This window comes from Pseudonaja textilis, chromosome 1 (genome assembly GCF_049901715.1).
Source record: "Pseudonaja textilis isolate UNSWEBS1 chromosome 1, rPseTex1.2, whole genome shotgun sequence".
Lineage (NCBI taxonomy): Eukaryota > Metazoa > Chordata > Lepidosauria > Squamata > Elapidae > Pseudonaja > Pseudonaja textilis.
The window spans coordinates 66,291,881-66,309,793 of NC_141990.1; the positions used below are offsets into that span (position 1 = coordinate 66,291,881).

Sequence of the window (17,913 nt, forward strand, 5' to 3'; positions counted from 1 at the left end):
TCTGGTCTGGAACAGTGAAAGATACATATTTGAAAAAAACAAAAACAAAAAAAACTACCCAACCTTGTTATTTAGTTGAAAATGAAGGAAAATTAGGAAACTCTCTCCAACTGCAACAAAATCTATACACATAGAGACATGGGTTATATAATAGAATTTAGTTAGCTCTAGATACACTAAATCTAACATTAAACACAGTTAATAGGAGTTCCATTATGTTTCCTACTCTTTCCATTTCCCCATACTGCCCCAAAATCTGGTTCCAAGCGTTCCTTCTGGAACAGATTTTAGAGATGCATGGGCAGTAGGAAAAGATCTGATCCACTGGTAGATCTTCACCCATCAGTACAGATTTACTGCTTCTAAAAATTTAGATTGCTGCCCAACCCTCTGTCCAGTCTATGAATCCAGTACTATAGTGTCCTTACTGGATAGCCATTCAGTCTCTGTTTGAATACCTCTAATTGATTCTTGAAGCCATCAGTTCAATTGTAATATTGATTTAAAAAAAAATCAAACTCTACTTCCTTGTAATTTAAACTTTCCTGTATTTTGAAGCAGTTCTGAAGCCTGTATTCTATGACATCATTTAATTATATGAAGACAGTTACTATGTTTCCCTGTAGTCTTCTCTTCTCCCAATTGAATATACCCAACTGTTCCTCATATATATATTTTTCGTTGAAGCCTCTTATAATCTTGGCTGCATACTCCAGTTTGTCAATGTCCTTCCTAAAATGCTATGTCTAAAACAGGATGCAGTAATCTAGATGAGGTCCAACCAATACAGAACTGAGAGGAATTATATATTTGTATTTTATTGATGCAGCCTAGAATAGTATGCTTTTTCCCCGAACTGCATCATATTGGCTCATATTTTGCTGATGCACCATTTTTAACTAGAATTTTATGTCAGTTTGCTGAAATCAATGTATACTTTGTTCACCGCATTTAGTAGATGCGACCAACTAGCTGGTGCAAATACCAAGGTGGATGCAAAAGAAATGGAGCTGGCCCACTTAGTGTGGTCTGCTGTACATCTTTCATGATGTTAGAATGACTCAGCTGTCTCTTAATTGAGTTCCTTGTAGGGGGCGTATCAGATACTCAGGACCCTAGTAGTTGAATTGGATTTTTTTTTCCTGGCAGGTTGCACCAACTGACTTTAGCACAGCCTTTCAACCCAGCATAGCCTCTCTTTTTTTTTGTACATTTTTTGTTTACATCTCTACCAAGCAAGATAAAATGCTCCTTCATGTTATTCATATTTCCAACATACATTTGAACATTCTATATATTTTTTCTGGCATCATGTACTAATGTACTTATAAAGGTTCTCTTTGAGATCATAATGCAATGTAAATAATATTTTATATGTTCTTATTGATTTTACTTATGTATTTTTCTTTAATTTATTAAATTTCCATGCCATCCACCTCCGGACAGCATAGAATTTAGTACACCTCCCAATTAGTACACCTCCCAGAGCTACTCACTCTGTGGGATGCTACAACGGTTATAAATGTGAAAAAATGTCATAGGCCACTTTTTCTAGTGCTGTTGTAACTTTGAATGGTCACTAAACAAATTGCTGTAAGTCAAGGACTATCTGTACGTTAATAAATGTTTAAATCTCTTTTTGAACACAGGAAAAAAAGGCTTTTCTCAGTCCTCTAGCTTTATGCTTGGCCGTCACAATTCCTCAAAGGTCAGAGAAAAGTTGATATCCACAAACTCCTTCAAAACTCTTGAACATAACTGATGTGGTTCTGAAAACTAAAACGCATTCATGATAACCTGATACTCTCCACCTATCATTTTACTTTGAATTGCCATTCACTTTTACCATCTGTTCTGTTTAGGACCATTTGGAATAAGACTGAAGCAAAGTACAAGCTGAGGAGCTAAATACTCTCCCAGTCATCTGTTTCTCTCTTCCATCACTTGATATCTTCTCACAGGAAATCAGAACAGACAGATAAAAATGGAGCTGTTTTTAAACTTCATCAATGAACAGATGGAACAAGGGGAAAGGAAGAGGCTTCCGGAAGAGGCCAGGAGAGATTGAGAATAGAAAGAGAAAAAGCTATGATAGTAGGCTCTGGAAGGTGAGACACAAGGAGCTTGAGACCAAGCATAACTATTTTGTAAAAACAAAACCAAATGAAGACAACTTGCCAGCCTGAGAAAAGGAATATAATCAGGATGTTACAAAAGAGCAGGAGAAATAACCTTAAAATTTAAATGTGAGTTTATATGTGCAGGTGCATGTGTGTATATATGTGTGTATGTGTGCTTGTATGTGTATTGCTTTAGATTCTTAACCTTTGTAAAAGTTCACTATTACGAAGGTTGCTTGTATCTGCAATAAAGTATATTACCTACACATTTGGATTTTCTGTCTTACTGTAAAAGTGCCAAGTTCCAGAGAAAGTGCAGGTAGCAGAGAGCCTGAGAGCAGCCATCCACAAAGGAGAGGCCAAAATCTGATGTACATCTATGGACTGTCTTGCAATCCCACTATTGTGTATCAGAATCCAGAGGTGACCCAGATAAACCAAAGAGCCCAGACAGTGAACTAGTGAACCTAAGTAGGAAGAACAAAATCCAACACTACTAGTGATCCCTATACCAGTCCTTCCCTAAGACCTTGTAAATATTGCTGAAGTTGCTGTAGCCCTGCCCATATGTATAACAACTTCTACGCTCAACAAGTGTGATGGAAATCCAAGCAAATTTACTGCTTTCCTCACTGAATGCGAACAATATGTTTCTTTGAGACCAGATGTCTTCCTCATTGACTGAATACACATAGAATTTCTAATTAACACAAGAGGATAAGCGGTAAAATGGGGCAACTCCACTTCTGATTCATAGCCTAGACATGTATCACCAGACTAATTTTATGGCATGCCTGAGAGCTCACTTTGAAGATCTAGTCAAGCAACAGACTACCAGCCATGAAAACCATTGCCTACAGCAGTGTAAACATCTGTATGGGTGTATGCTGCCTCATTTCAGTTGGTAATACAAGATGTGGCTTAATGATTAGTTCAGGGAAACTATCAGATGAAATATGGGATAACTTTATCCATCAAGGTACCCTAGAAATGATGACTGTTAATCATCTTCTGCCTAGACACCTATAGGAGATTGAAGGGTATGCAGCATTTTTTTGATTGGAAAGGAAGATGCTTGATTTTTTTTATTGCTCCTTTCCCCTCTATCTACATATGTGAAACAATGGAGTAGTAAACCTTTAAAATTATTTCTTTGTTTGTATCCCACTTTTTATTATTTCTACAAATAACTGAAGGTGGTGAACTTATCTAATACACGTTCCTCCTCAAAGTTGAACTCATGCAGTTGAGCTACATAATCTCCTTGAGAAAAGTTATATCACGTAAAGGCTATATTTTTATTGTGGAGAATCTGGCCACTTTGTATATGAGTATTATGAACCCCTCCCCCAGCAATTAAGTCTGTGGGGAAAGAACATATTTTGCAAGCAAAGTATTAAACACTCCAATTCTGACTTGTCTGGAAACAAAGAAGTACAGCTCCCAATGGTTCACAAGCAGGAGAAACCAGAAGTTGTGGAGCCCAGACATAAAGACATATACAGCAACACATCAACGTTTAATCTTTCCTAATGCTCTATAAATCTAGTTTGGTCTTTAAATATAGCCTCAGGCTTTACTCAGTTTAGATTCTATGGCAATATTATTGAATTCTCTGTTATGCCTGCTCACCATATCCAACCAATGATACTTTCCAACAAGTACTGGGAACAGAATTCACAGAAGTAGTTATGAAATTAAGCATTTTTTAAAAATGTAAATGAATTGTATCTTACTCATATGAACTTATAAAACAATTAGATGTACATGATTGTTAAAGATCATATACAAAAGTTTTGTATACTTATACTTGATATTCACCTATATTTTAAGATGTCTTGTTTTTAAAATCATCTAAATCCTAGTAAATCAAGAAATTAAATAACAGGCACTGAAGAATTAATGCTTTGGCCTGTTAAATCATCTGTTGAGAAGTGCCCTATTTGAATGTTGGCATTACTAGTAGATGGGTGAATATTTTGGATTAATAGTATTAGTTCCAAACATCTATTTCTTGCTAAGAACTACTTTATTTTAAGCTATGAAGGGAAAATATTAAAAAGGTTAATAATTGAGCCAGCTTCGGCTGTCATAAAAAAATTGTGCCAAAGAGACTGATACGTGTTGGCAGGAAACCTTACTTTTTATGTGACTCACATATTGTGCAACCTATTACCATATACAGCATTATATATGAAAGGATATTGTATGTTTATATGTGTCGGCATCACACTGCAAGTTCTGTTAATTCAAAACTCCTTCAAATTTCATTTAATTGGTCCAAGTGATATAATGCAGCTTAAAAATATTTAAACAGTCACCTAAGATTTATTGGCAGAATTTTTTTGACATTATTACAAATCCTGACTAGAAACCACTAAAAACCATGATTTTTTTTTACTGATAAGGGACTAAGATAAAAGTTATCTTGTGAAAGCTTCCCAGGAAGTGACAGGCGGGTGGACTCTGGCAGTGATTAATGCTTCTCTACAGGAGGGGATGGTGCCCTAGCACTTTAAGGAGGCTGTGGTCTGCCCTCTTCTTAAGAAGCCATTGCTGGACTATTGGATAATTACTGACCTGTCTCCAATCTTCCCTTTTGGGGGAAGATTGTTGAGAAGATGGTTGCACTCCAGAGGTTTCTGGATGAAATGGATTATCTCGATACCTACCAGTCAGAATTCAGGCCTGGATTTGGGATAGAAACAGCACTGGTTGCACTTTTGGATGATCTCTAGCAGGAGTGGGATGGGGTAGTGCATCCATCCTTGCATTTATTTGACCTCTCGGTGGCTTTTGATACCATTGACCATGGGATTCTCCTGAGGCAGCTTTGGGAGATTGGAGTGGGAAGCCTTGTGCTGTCTTGGTTCACTTCCTTCCTCTATGCCTGCTCTCAGTGTTGATAGGAGGAGAGAGATCCAGCCCTCGTCCACTGCTTTACGGGCTTCCGCAGGGCTCGATATTCTCTCCACTCCTGTTAAACATTTATATGAAGCCACTGGGTGAGATCATCCATCACAATGGATGGAGGTATCACCAATATGCTGATGATACTCAGCTGTATGTCTCGGCCCATGGTGAGTTAAATGTTGCTGTGTCCTCCCTCTCTCAGTGCCTGGAGGCTGTTAGGGGCTGGATGGGAACAATGGGTTGAAAGACTGAGTGGCTCTGAGTTTGGGGTTTGTTGGCTCAGGGAGAATTACCACCTTTAGTCTTGGATGGGGTGGCACTACCCCAAACAGACCCTGTGCTTAATCTAGGGGTTTTCCTGGACTCACAACTCCTGTTTAAATAACAGGTGGTGGGCGTGGCCAGGAGGGCCTTTGTGCAACTGCAGGTTGTGCACCAGTTATGCCCTTTCCTGGACCTACTCACAGTCACTCGTGGCCTGGTCACTTCCTGTCTTGATTATTGCAATGCGGTCTACTTGAGTTGCTGTTGAACAGCATCCGGAAGCTCCAGTTGGTGCAAAATGCAGCAGCCCACATGGATTTGTGCAGACCCCAGTGTGTACATGTATCACCTCTCCTGCAGGAGCTGCATTGGTTGCCGATTTGCTTCCAGGTGCAATTCAGGGTGCTGGTTGTCCCCTTTAAAGTCCTTCATGGCTTGGGTCTGGGTTATCTGAGGGAATGTCTCTTGCCAGTCACATCTACCTGACCCATTAGAGCGAGGGGATTTTAGGCAGGGGATTTTGTGGGTCCCACCCCTGAGGGAGATACACCTGGTGGGACCCAGGAGAAGGGCCTTCTCTGTGGTGGCTCCCTCTTTCTGGAATATCATTCCCCCAGAGATTAGAAAGGCCCCCACTTTAGCACTCTTCCAAAAGGCACTAAAGACCAGTGAAGGTCCCCAGCGGGCCTGGGGAACCCAGAAAGGGATGGAGCCCATCAAATGGCTAGTGTGACCTGCTGTCATCGTGGCAGGGGGTGGGAGTTGGTTTTTTATTTTTTTATTTTTTTTCCAAATTTTGTTCTATTGTACTTTACTAATTTGATTCTTTTTGTTAGTTTTTATTGTTTTTTTTAATTTTTATTTATTTTTATTTATTTTTGTTTTAAATATGGTTTTACATTGTGTAAGCTGCCTTGAATTGCCATGAGAGAATAGGCGGCAATATAAATTAAATAAATAAATAAATATCTACCTTCAGCATATTTATTCCATTTAAGTTCTTCAAAAGCTTTATAAAAACTTTAAAAAGCTAACAATTAAAATCAGTGAGCATCTATCACCAATTAAATGTTTAAAGTTGCATAAGTAAGTCATCAAAACTTTCATTTATAAGTGCTATTTTAGGAAGAAAGTTTAAAGTGGCTATGTTTAAGAACAAAGCTCAGTCTTGAGAAAACAGTTAATATTGAACCAATGTTTTTAACACCATGTTGGTTTGTTTTTTATTTTTATTAATATTTTCTTGTTTTAATTCTGCTATGTAATTTGCCTAATGTTGCATTTATATTTGCAGTGACACACAAGCTGATTAAGTAAATAATCCTTGTGGTCACTTGGAACAGGCAAATGATAGCCAATGTGCACAGGAAGATTCATGTTGTAAAAAATACTTAACAGCCATACATATTGAATTAAAGTCATGATTACTTATTTTACTTTAATACAATAAGGAGTGGGAAATGAATTGACATAAATACGTAAGTGAGGAGCTTTGTGAAAAAAAAAATACTTGGAAAATTCTGTATCGGTGTGAAGTGTTAGAATACTAAAAAGTCAAATATGCTGAACTTGCACATCTTTAAATTATTAGTCTTGACTTATTTCCAGCAGTGACAGTGTAATAGTATGTGGGAATAACCTTGAGGGATGAAGGGAAGAGTTTCTGCCTAGGGAATATCAGGTGTGTGTGTGTGTGTGTCTGTGTGTACATTTGTAGTCTGCAACTGCATAATGGATAGAAAAAGAAACATAGAAAAGGTCTGCCCTAACTTCTTGTCAGGCTGTAAAAAAGAGACATGGAATTTGTACTTTCACGCTTGTAAGAGTCTGCTAATGTAGCCTTATAATGAAGTAGAATTAGCTCATCTGGTCCATTTCCTTTCTGGTCTAGTGATAAGCTGACAGGCATTCAGACAAGTTGTCCTGCTTATTACCAACCATGCTTTTTTTTAATTACCTGTGGGCTACCTGTGAATATAGACATGCCAGTCTTTCCCTTGCTATTCAATCCATTTGTCCATGGGTTCATTCCTAGTTTATGGTTAGGGCACAACAGGAGTGATGTGCAATCCTCGTCTACAGTGGGAATTGATATGGGAACAAGCACTCACCTAAAAATTATTTTAGGATATGCAGAAACAAAAAATATCTAATCAAAAGAAAATGTATTAGGTAACAAAACTAAATAGAATTCCACATAGTCATGTGATATTCATCTTACACACAAACCAACTTTCTATATCAAGTTGATCAGGCATTGGTTAGGGGGAATGAGAACCATCAAATCTTGACACAAAATAAAAGCATTTGGACGTAGGATGGATGGATAGAGACATTTGCTTTCTTTTCAGCTAGAATTGAAGGAAGCTTGGCCCTTCCAAAACCATGACTTTTATACAGTCTATATTGCTGGGTAGACTTCTGCTCTTGGCACACAGCTAAGGATTTTTAAGTAAAATTCCCTTGGCAATCTTGGAACTCTATCCAGAAATTTCAAGATGTTACATAAAACGTTCTCTGGAACCTTCACATCCCTGCAATGCCACTTATGAAATTTCCTCCCCACCTCTGTGCCTGTAGCATAGTGGTTTTCAGACTATTTTATCACAAAACTAAATTTTTATCAACATACTGACCATCTTTTCAGCTTGAAAAATAAGTACAAATGGTAGATTCTATTATAAACCATTAAAGTACAAACATTATGTATGGTAGATACAGAAATGAAACAAATCACAAAAATATCTCATTTAAAAGATCCTATGGCAGCTCCAGAAGATTTTCCACTTGGTTTTGATCTACCTTAGAAGCAATGGAATACCAGATATAGGTAGTTCTTGAAAATGTTTTTATATATTAAACAATATAGTTAGAAAAGTTATCTCAATGGGGCTCAATGAGAGTACAAATTACATGGAAATATGTGTATGGTTAAGCCTTCTATGTAACATTGTGTGTGGAAGAACTTTGTCAGTAGAAGGGGAAATGATGGTTTCCTTCTATGTACTGTCAAAATCTTTTCTGAAGAATTAAGGATCTTTGGGATATAATGTGGATGGAAATCCCAGGGTGGAAAAAGTATTTTACTTGAGTACTTTTCATATAATCTTAAACATAGTTTCCAAATTTAATTTCACTATCTCTTAATTTCAATAGATAGAAAAGAATAAACATAGACTTTTCTTAAAAGGAAGAAATAAAGGACTACAGTATATGTTAGCTTTCAAAGCAAAAAAATAAAATTAAAATAGATTTTTGCAAAAACTAATTGATCTCTCAGGAAGCATTATGAAAACTAGCTATCTGTCCATCTGTCTGTTGGTCTATCTCCAAAACATAGGTTTGGACTTCTGATTTGGTATGGCAACATTCTAATTCACAGTCTCAGTACTCTAGCTGTTTACAGGACTACTCATATTTTCATTGCTTTATTGATTAATTGATAAACAGAAAATTCATTTTGCCTTTTTTCTTGCTATTTTATGGAGATAAATTATGGGCCCACATTTCATAGCCACACCTTTTTCTCTCCTTTGTCTGAAATAGCATTTCAGAGAAATCTATAGTTGAACTGCAAAAAAGTGTGTCGACAATAAATTAAGGTGTTTAAGATGACGTGACTCATGTACAGACTCCGCTTTGTAGATATAGCTTATGATTTCTGAACACTATTTACTGTAGAATGCTCAGCAATATAAGTATTTAGCAGACTTTATGAAGAAATTCATTATATATTTTCACTGAAATTGGAATAGCAATTGGAAATTGAACTGCTTATAGTGAGAGCTTCTCTTCCAGAAACTCCAACTGTGGTTAGGTTTTTTTTTTTTTTGAAAGATTTACAACTGTGTTTATCTTGGCAAGCAGGCTCTTTGGGATGGAATGCAAGTATGATTTTTCCACATCTGCCTCCATAAACAATTCAGAAATGCATGTTATTTTGGTGTGAAAAATACAGTACAGAAGGTCATCTTATAACCATTAGTTTAGCTACTGTTCAGTTACACTAGCACAAAAATGACTTACAATCAGTCCTCACACTTACAACTGTTACAGAATCTCCCGTTTCCAAATAATCTTCAAAGGCAGCCCATTGCAATAGTCTGAGAGACTATGAGTATGTGAATCAGAGTTTTGCAGTACTACCAAGCTTACAATTGGTGTACCAGCCAAAAGCCCTGAGCAAAAGCCCTTGTAGCCATGGCCTCCAGCTGCTGCTGTACAACTGTTTGGAGCAGTAAAACCTAATCAGAGCCAATGACAGAATCAGACTGATATCATAGACAAATGACAAGTTTTTCTTAATGGCATTTGACTTCATTTTGACTCATTCAGGTCTGCAAAGTCATGCCTGACTCACCCACTTGGGCATGAGTGTCAGAACTATGTTAGTATCCTGACCTTAATCTGGTGTGTTGCCATACTAATGATTCTTACTTTCAAACTGATGGATGACATTCTCCAGGAATTGCATATACAATATTAAATCACATGACAGAGGAAAGTAAACAATGCAGCCATACATTTGGGTTCTTTGACAATTTTAAGATAGAAAATATCTAGGTGTGATGGTTTATTTGTTTTAAGTAATTTACCCAACTTATTTTCTTACCTTTTTCTTCTTTCACATTTCTTTTTTTGGTCAAATGTAACTATTTTGGAATCAGTTCAGTGATTTTTAAATTTGCATAAGATACTGGAATTATTTAGGATTAATTTTACCTCAGACCCCCTTTAACTTGAAGATAGAGGGAGAAATAAACAAGCTATGCAGTTTTCAAATTCTCAGGTGAAGAAAAACTTAGTATGTATGGGTATTCAGCAGGAGGAGGAAATACATGTAAACACCTGTCAGGATGAGGGTTCTGGTTGAGAATTAAGTAAGAACATAATCTCCATTTTTCAAATTTAAGTTTGAAATGGATTGCTTCTAAAGCAATAACGTGTAAATCTCCCTAAACTGAGGAAACAGTAATTAATCATATGATGGTGGTTTTGGTGACCGTAGTTTTAAAAATACTAGCAGGCCATACAAGGCTACTTGGCAGGCTGCATGTTGTGCAAGCCTGCTCTAGATAATTGGTTCTACTGTTCAGTATACAGTTAAATTTCTGAATTTAATTTCTTCCAACAGTCAGCTGATTTTTTTTTCCCATTTCAATAGCTCAATGTTAAAGAAAATACTACAAGCTTTTTGCATTTTCTTTTCTCCTATGAAAATAAACATAGAACTTGAGCTAGAATGAACTTGAAATAGAGAACTGCATCCTGAAGATGTTGGTGCCTCTGAATTGATGTTGACTCCTGGGGACTGCTTGGATTAGTTCCTATGGTTTTCTTGGCATGATTTCAGAAGTGAATTGCTGTTGCCTCCTTCCTAGACTGGCCCAAGGTGACTCGGCTGGCTTTGTGCCTAAGATGGGATCTAATAATGCCACTGTTCAATACTTCCATAATAAACAACTAATATCAGTTGAGAAAGGGTTAATGAAACAAAGGCTTCATTTTATCAACAGTCAGCAGTATAGAAATAGTGTAAATAAATAATAAACCATAGAGAAGAATGGTACTAAGATTACAAATACAACACAAATATTTTTAATATACATCACAACAATAATAAAGTACCGTATCTATTTAATCTAGTGTCTTAATTAAGCAAGCTAAATATCATATGGCCACAAACTGCAAGCAAGTTAATTATTTGATAGGCTGATGAACTACTGTTACAAGTAGCATCAATTATATCATCCATTTAGATCAGAAGGACAAAATTGCTTAGATTAGAAGACAGCTAAGCCCGTAAATATTTGTTAAATATCCATCGATGCTGAAAAATACTCTATGAATACGAATTGTCACGGTATCTATTTTTCAGAATCCTTTTTGCTGGGGGGAAATTAGTTTTAAAATAAATGCAACAAGGAACAAGCAAATTATGTATTCCTATTCCAATATTTGTGTGTGCATACATAATTTCACCTGTCTGAAAAAGAACATATAATGTTATCAGAGAACTCCAACCAAAAATAAAAATAAAAAGTTGGCTACAGATGAATAACTTCCTTTCCAAGAGACCCCTAGATAAATTTGTGGCAGGTGGGTTTAGGTTTACAGAGATTTTTTGAAGTCAAAAATACTGTTGGCGGGCTGTCCTGCAAAGGTTGCTGAAGCAAAGTTAATGAAGGCCGGCAACTGACTTCTCATTCTTGATTGGGAAGGGATTCTTAAATTTGACACTAGACAGGGCAAACTTAGATTCCTAACTCCTGTTTCGGAAAGCGAACCGCCTGGTAGGCTCTCGGCCACTTTTCTACGTCCGAAACAGCAACCCTACTGCAGCACGTCAACATGACAGGTTTCCCCACCCCTCGACAGGTATCCCTTATTATGCCGACTGTGCGCTTCCCACCCGCCCGGCTGCCTTTCATCTTTGCCTTGCTGTACACGTATCCGTCGGTTGGTCAGCAGACCCGCCGCCTCCCGCCTCCCTCTCTCATTCAAGCCTTCACCTCCGCCCCCATTCCCTCTCCGCGTCCTTCCCGCCGCTCTCTCGCTCTGTCTGGCAGCCCCCACCTTCTCCCTGCTCGCACCGTCTGGCAGAACCACCCCCCCGCCTCCATTCCGCACGCTGACGCTTCTCGCGAGATCTGGGGGATGCCGACGTTACTGCTGCTGCCGCCGCCGCCGCCGCCGCCGCCTTGGAGGGGGAGACACTGGCGGCGGGGAGGGGGGGGGAGCCAGTGACGTCGGGAGTTTTCCTCAAAGTCAATAACGAACCTGGCGAAGGCGGCGGCAGGAATCGAGCCGAGCGCTGGGCCCCGGGCCACTCCGGGTGAATTCAGTCGGGAAAGAGCAGCCGCCGCTCCTAACTCCCTGGATGCTGCGGCCGAGCTGCCCGGGCGGGCGCCTCCCTAAATAGCGGGAGAGCCACTATCGATGTAGCCGCCGCCCCGCCTGCATCTCTCAGAACGCCGCTAGCCTGGAGTCGAAAACCTTCGCAAACCACAACCAAGGTAGACCGTCGCAGCCGTGAAGGACTCACCCCCGGCAGGGGGGACAAGGGAGGAGAGATCGTGGGCGCCCCCCTGCCCGGAGACCCGCTTCCGCCCCAAACGGCCGGCACCCGCCACCCTCGCCTTTTGCTGCAGGTAGGCAGGCTCGCGACCGCGCTGACAGAGGCGGCGGGGGAGGGAGGGGAAGCGCGCGCGCTGGGAAGACAGGCGGCTGCGGGGTGGTGGTGGGGGGAGGCAGGCAGACTGGCTGGGCGCTGGTAGCTCTGGGGGCACGTGAGGCAAGGTAGTGGGTGGGGGGGGAGGCAGGTGGGGAAGCCTCGCGTCTCAGACGACTGCTCCGGCCCCCTCTTCCCGTTCCCCGTGACCCAACGCGCCGTTCCCCCTCGTCCGCCGCCATCCTAAACGCGCCTAGTGACAAGAGGGAGGGAGGGAGGCGGCGGCTGCCTCGTTTTCGCAGCTCCTCCTCTTCCTCCTCCTCCTCCTCCTGTTTCGAACCAGCTGAGGCTTAAAACACAAGTCCTGTTCTGGTGTGTGTCCGGTTGGCGGGGCCTGCCGGGCTTCTGTGGAGGCAGAAGGGTTATGTAACATTAATAATATCTTGTGGGGGAGGGAAGGAGGGAGGAGGTGAGCGCTTGGCCACGAGGCGCATCATAACAACCCTGGCGCGCGCAGCCCACCCCGTTATTTGTACGGAATGCTGCTGAAATGCCTTTGAGGTGGATGGCGCATTACAGTTACACGTTTTGCTTCTCTCCTATGCCCAGCCTCCGTCCCTCCCTCAGGAAACTCTTTGGTCGCCCTGCTTCCTCCTTAGATGTTCTTATCTCTTCTTACATTCTGTTCTTAGGCGTAAGTGAATGTAAAATGCGCTTAATGAAGGATCCTTTCCGGGTCCTTCCCACCCCCGGCGTTAAAACAAACCCGCGTTCTAATAATAAGAGACAGCAAAAAGATAGCCTGCTCTTTCTTGCAGAAGTCCACTGAGGCAAGTAAACAAAGCTTGCTTGTTTACATCACGTCTGCTGGATACCCATGGTTACTGCTTTGCATGTATAGGCATCGGTGTACGGTGTGACTTGTCTGATACTGCGTTCTTTCGGCAGCCCATGATTCAAAGAAATTAGAACAGTCAACACAGTCTGAAAATTTCAATGCAGACTTTTCCAGTGTTGTACGTGGGGTTTCCTTTTCAGTTAATAAGTCACTTCAGTTAAAATAGCATGGCGTTCTGTTCAAATAATTTAGTGGTTCTTTCACAGAAATTTAATTATTATTAATCCATCATAAATGATGTATTTATGTTGAATACCACTGTATTCTAAATCATACAAAGTTATATAAGTTATGAAGTAGGTAAAGTAAACAAACATTCTTTATATTTCACAAAAGTTTGTACACACAGGAGTAAAGAAAATAAAATCTGATGACTAAATTAAATTTACAAATTCCTACTGGAAGTAAGCAGAATGTATTATGAACTTTTATTATGGAATAGTTTCTTTGCCTCCGTAGTAGGATTTAACATAAAGTACTATATTATATAAAAGGAGCTACAATTTCAACTGTACATTTTTAGTAAATACTTTCCAGATGCATTTCTTCTGTCTTTGTCTCCTTTTATTTGCCTGTAGAAAGTATATTCCCCTTAGGATGAATCAATATTCCTCTAAAATTCCTAAATGAAATTCTCATTATATTTCTATATATTGTATTTACCATGCATTTCAAATAAAATTTGATTTTTCGTGGATTCTTTATACAGAGTGAAACAGAGTCTTGCTATATTATAAATAAACTTCCATATATTGCTGTATGGAAGTTTATTTATAAAAAAAAATCACTGATTTTCCGAGCCTACAAATAAGACATGCTTTGAATTGGAATATAATATATTGTTTTATCTATTTTTAATTTAAACAATACCATTTAAACATACTGTTTTATCTTTTCATATAAACAGCTCATTGGGAGTAGGAAGTAGGAGATAAGTTCTTCTGAGTTCAAAGAGATTTATTTCCATCTAAAAATACATGTGATTAATGTCTTAACATGTTATTCTAGATAGAATCATTGTGTTTCCACTGGAGGAACTGGATGTAGGGGAGAGACAATTTGTCCTTGTAGCCCACTGCAGATTCTCAAAACCTACTACCGTATGTTACATTGAGAAGAAACCCTCAAAAATAAACTTTGAGAAGCATGGAAAAAGAGAAATCTCATTGTATGAATAGATATTTACATATGTATATTTGGCTTCATTCACTTTTTCTACCTGAAAGTAGTAATTATGCAAATGACAGTCTAAATTTTTGAAAATGTTTTTGACAATTCAGGTCAGTATGGACTATAAATTGTGATCAAAATAGGATCATATGACAAACTTTATAAAATGGTTTAATATAAAATGAACAGATATGGGTATATAAAATTAAATCTATAATGGCAGTGGGGACAGTAGCTATTGCTCCCAGCTCAATTCACTCCCAATTTAGCCTATTGTCTAAATTTGTTTACTTGGATATTCATGTCCTAGTGAAATAAATGGAATTTACTACAGAAAAGTCTGATTAAGCTTACAGTAGATGGCAGCACCTAACAGCTCTTGGTTGATCTTGAAAAGCTGAGCAGGGTCAAACTAGGTTGGTAGTAGGATGCAATACCATTGGAAAATCTCAGGATATACCAAAGACTAGTATATTGAAAAAAGTCTCATAAGAAAGCAGGGACAAGAAGATAACAGCCTGTGCAGAGATGGATAAGTTAGCACTTAAGGAAAAAGAAACATCAGTATATTATAGAAGCTGGGAATGCTGGTATGACTGGATAGAACAAAAATAGAAAATATATTAGTAAACAACGTAAAATGTAAAAGAGGTAGTAATTATATATTTGCAATAAGATATTTGTAAATGTATCACCAATATTGATAACAAACAAGGAACCATAGACTGTCGATAGTAGAATTGTTATTTTTAATCATTTTCTTTTTTCCTTTTTCTTTTTTCTTCTGTGTGTTGTGTATGTGTTTGTTTGATATTTTAGTTCTATAATTAATAAAGTTTGTTTTTTAAAAAAAGAAAGCAACTATACTACATTGACAGATGCAAATCATTATCAAGTGTTAACTTCAACTTGAGTCAGCTTCAACTTTTCAAAGTCAGATTAAATTTGTCCCTAAAATCATCTTTATAACTCATGAAAATAAAGGTATTTTATCAAAGGTAATGCCGGAAGCTACTTCTGTAGAATTTGTTAAAGGCTTACTACTAGGTGTTGCTACAATCTATAGTTAACAGATCAGAATTAATTACCTTTATTGTCAGAGTACAACATGTGTACAATGAGAAAACTATATTAATATGTTTGAAAGCTGAGAATCACTCTAAATCACCCTGCTTATTACAAAATATTGAATATAGTGTACATTTTCTCCATTGCCACAGCGTGATAGTGAAAATCTTAAATGGTTTAATTTCTATTTTGAATAAGAATGAACTATTATTTTTAAAAGTACATTTTCCACTAAGCATTTTAAAACAGGATTTCAGAATCGCTTTTTTCTCTCTATTACATGCTTCTTCAAAACAGTACTAAACCAGTACAGAAAACAGTACATGTTATTTGCTTGGGCTGACTTCATTAATTTAACAAATTGTGAAGAAATCTTTTCTGTGCTTATGAAGACCATGTACATGAAAATCAGTTACATGCATATAAAAACCTCTTACCAGTATGTTTGAACATAGCTTGTTTGTTTATGATTTGGATTGTGATAAAAATATCAATAGCATCCTAATTTTTGTTGTGCAATGTTTCAATAAAATTGTGTTTCTTAGAAATTTGCCTGACAGATTTAAGAAAGTTTTCCAACTAAAGCAGATCACATATAAGGTGTCACTTAGTTTTGATATTGATGTTTACGTACATCTCAGTAAAAATGTGGAATAAGCAGCTTATAAATTGTGTGTTGCAATTTGTATAGGATTACTTGGTGCCCTGATTCTGAAAGAAATGGATACTTTAGTAAAATAGATACTTTAAGTAATAAGTATGTTTCCATTGACTTTTCAAGATACTGATTCAGGCTTTTAGTATATAAATATAAAAATATCATCTTGAAGTTAACAGCTACAGCTGTATTATCTAAATTTTGAATTTCATATTTCTGATATTTTTAAATTGGAGGCTTTAAAGAGGAAGGTTAAATGGTTTTATCTCATGGTTATAATGGAAAGCATGTTTTCTGCCTTGAGCATAAACTGTTATAGAGATGTGCATTATACCAATTTGGGGCATAATTACTGATGTAGAAAGAGATGCTGAGTAAATGTTCAATTGCTGTTTCATGTAGGAAGTATTATTTCCATTACTTCTAATATATATTTCTTAAAATCATATTGTTTGCAATTATATTGCTTACAAACTGTATTTGCAGGAGTTTCCTGCTCCTTTCACAGGAATTCATGCAGAATGCTATAGAGAAAAAGAGAAGGCAAACAAAATTTAGAAAACTTTCTCCCAAGAATATGAATCTTAGTCTGACAATAGAAGAATTTGATCATTATATATGTTTTGAATACACTTTATTGGATGAGTGCCTATTGTAGAGATTACATGTAATTCCCTTAGATATTTCTGAGATGCTTAGTGATCTCAGAAACTTTTTTTATATTTTTGGGGGATTGCTTAGTATTTTGTTTTGATTTTTCATCTCTGCTCAGTTGGGATCCAGAATTACATTATATTTCTTCATTGCTTTAGTGTCAATTCTTTTGTTTATTAGACATAACTAGAATTAAAGGAAATAACCAAAACAGAATATTGTTTTGGATTATGGAAATTATTATGGCAGTTTTCTTCTAAAACAGAAAATCTGACATGTTGTGATTATTTGATTATCAGATTAATCAAAGAATATCCAGAATTATTTCTTTAATTAAACCAGATTGGTCTAGTGTTTAAGGTACCAGGTTAGAAACTGGGATACCATGAGTTCAAGTCCCACCTTAGCCATGAAAGCCATCTGGATGACTTTGGACCCCTCTCTTTTGTGGAGACAATAGGAGAAGGAAAGTGTTGGATATATTTGCCATCTTGAATTATTTGAAAAAAATAATAAAAGTGAGATACAAATTAATAATAAAATGTAATAAATGCTTGTACGAGAGAGAAGCATCAATGAGTGATAAATATTGAACCTGGACTATCCTTACCTTGTATTTGATTTTTATTTTCCACTCTTATTGCATCTGCAGACAGGTGGCCAGTGACACTAGTCAAGATGGCCCAATTCTTCCTGGATAAGAAGGGTCAGAGATAACAAGGATTGTGAATGAGAAAGAGCCTTGGAGGAAGTAGATCATGGAGTTGCCCTTGAAAAGCATTTAGCAATAGCGATGGTAGAATACAGGGGTGACAGCAATTTGGGTTGTTTTGTGATTTGCAGGTGTAATATCTCTGTTTTGCAGATTGCACAGGCTCCTAGTAGGCTTCTAGGAAAAATTCACAACTGGTTATCTATGTGTGTGTATATGTTCTAGCATAACTGAAATGCCTTGAGCAATTTCAATCAAACTTGGTACACAGATGGCTTAACCTCT

The 17,913-nt window shown here is 37.8% G+C and overlaps 1 protein-coding gene and 2 long non-coding RNA genes across 5 annotated transcripts in view; 2 read left to right on the forward strand and 1 right to left on the reverse strand.

Annotated features, from left to right (window-relative positions):
• LOC148127648 (uncharacterized) overlaps positions 1–2,262 on the forward strand; it is a 76,497-nt gene extending 74,235 nt beyond the window's left edge. The window contains exon 3 of the long non-coding RNA XR_015744230.1: positions 1,863–2,262. This is a non-coding gene — a long non-coding RNA (uncharacterized LOC148127648). The remainder of the gene's footprint in view (positions 1–1,862) is intronic.
• The window catches only part of LOC148127649 (uncharacterized), a 58,853-nt gene extending 46,643 nt beyond the window's left edge, over positions 1–12,210 (reverse strand). Inside the window, exon 1 of the long non-coding RNA XR_015744231.1 lies at positions 12,078–12,210. This is a non-coding gene — a long non-coding RNA (uncharacterized LOC148127649). The remainder of the gene's footprint in view (positions 1–12,077) is intronic.
• A 102-nt stretch (positions 12,211–12,312) lies between these two features.
• The window catches only part of AKT3 (AKT serine/threonine kinase 3), a 159,250-nt gene continuing 153,649 nt past the window's right edge, over positions 12,313–17,913 (forward strand). For all 3 annotated transcript variants that reach the window (XM_026705238.2, XM_087936847.1, XM_087936850.1), the window contains exon 1: positions 12,313–12,448. The gene's annotated coding sequence lies outside the window, so the exon portion shown is untranslated. The remainder of the gene's footprint in view (positions 12,449–17,913) is intronic.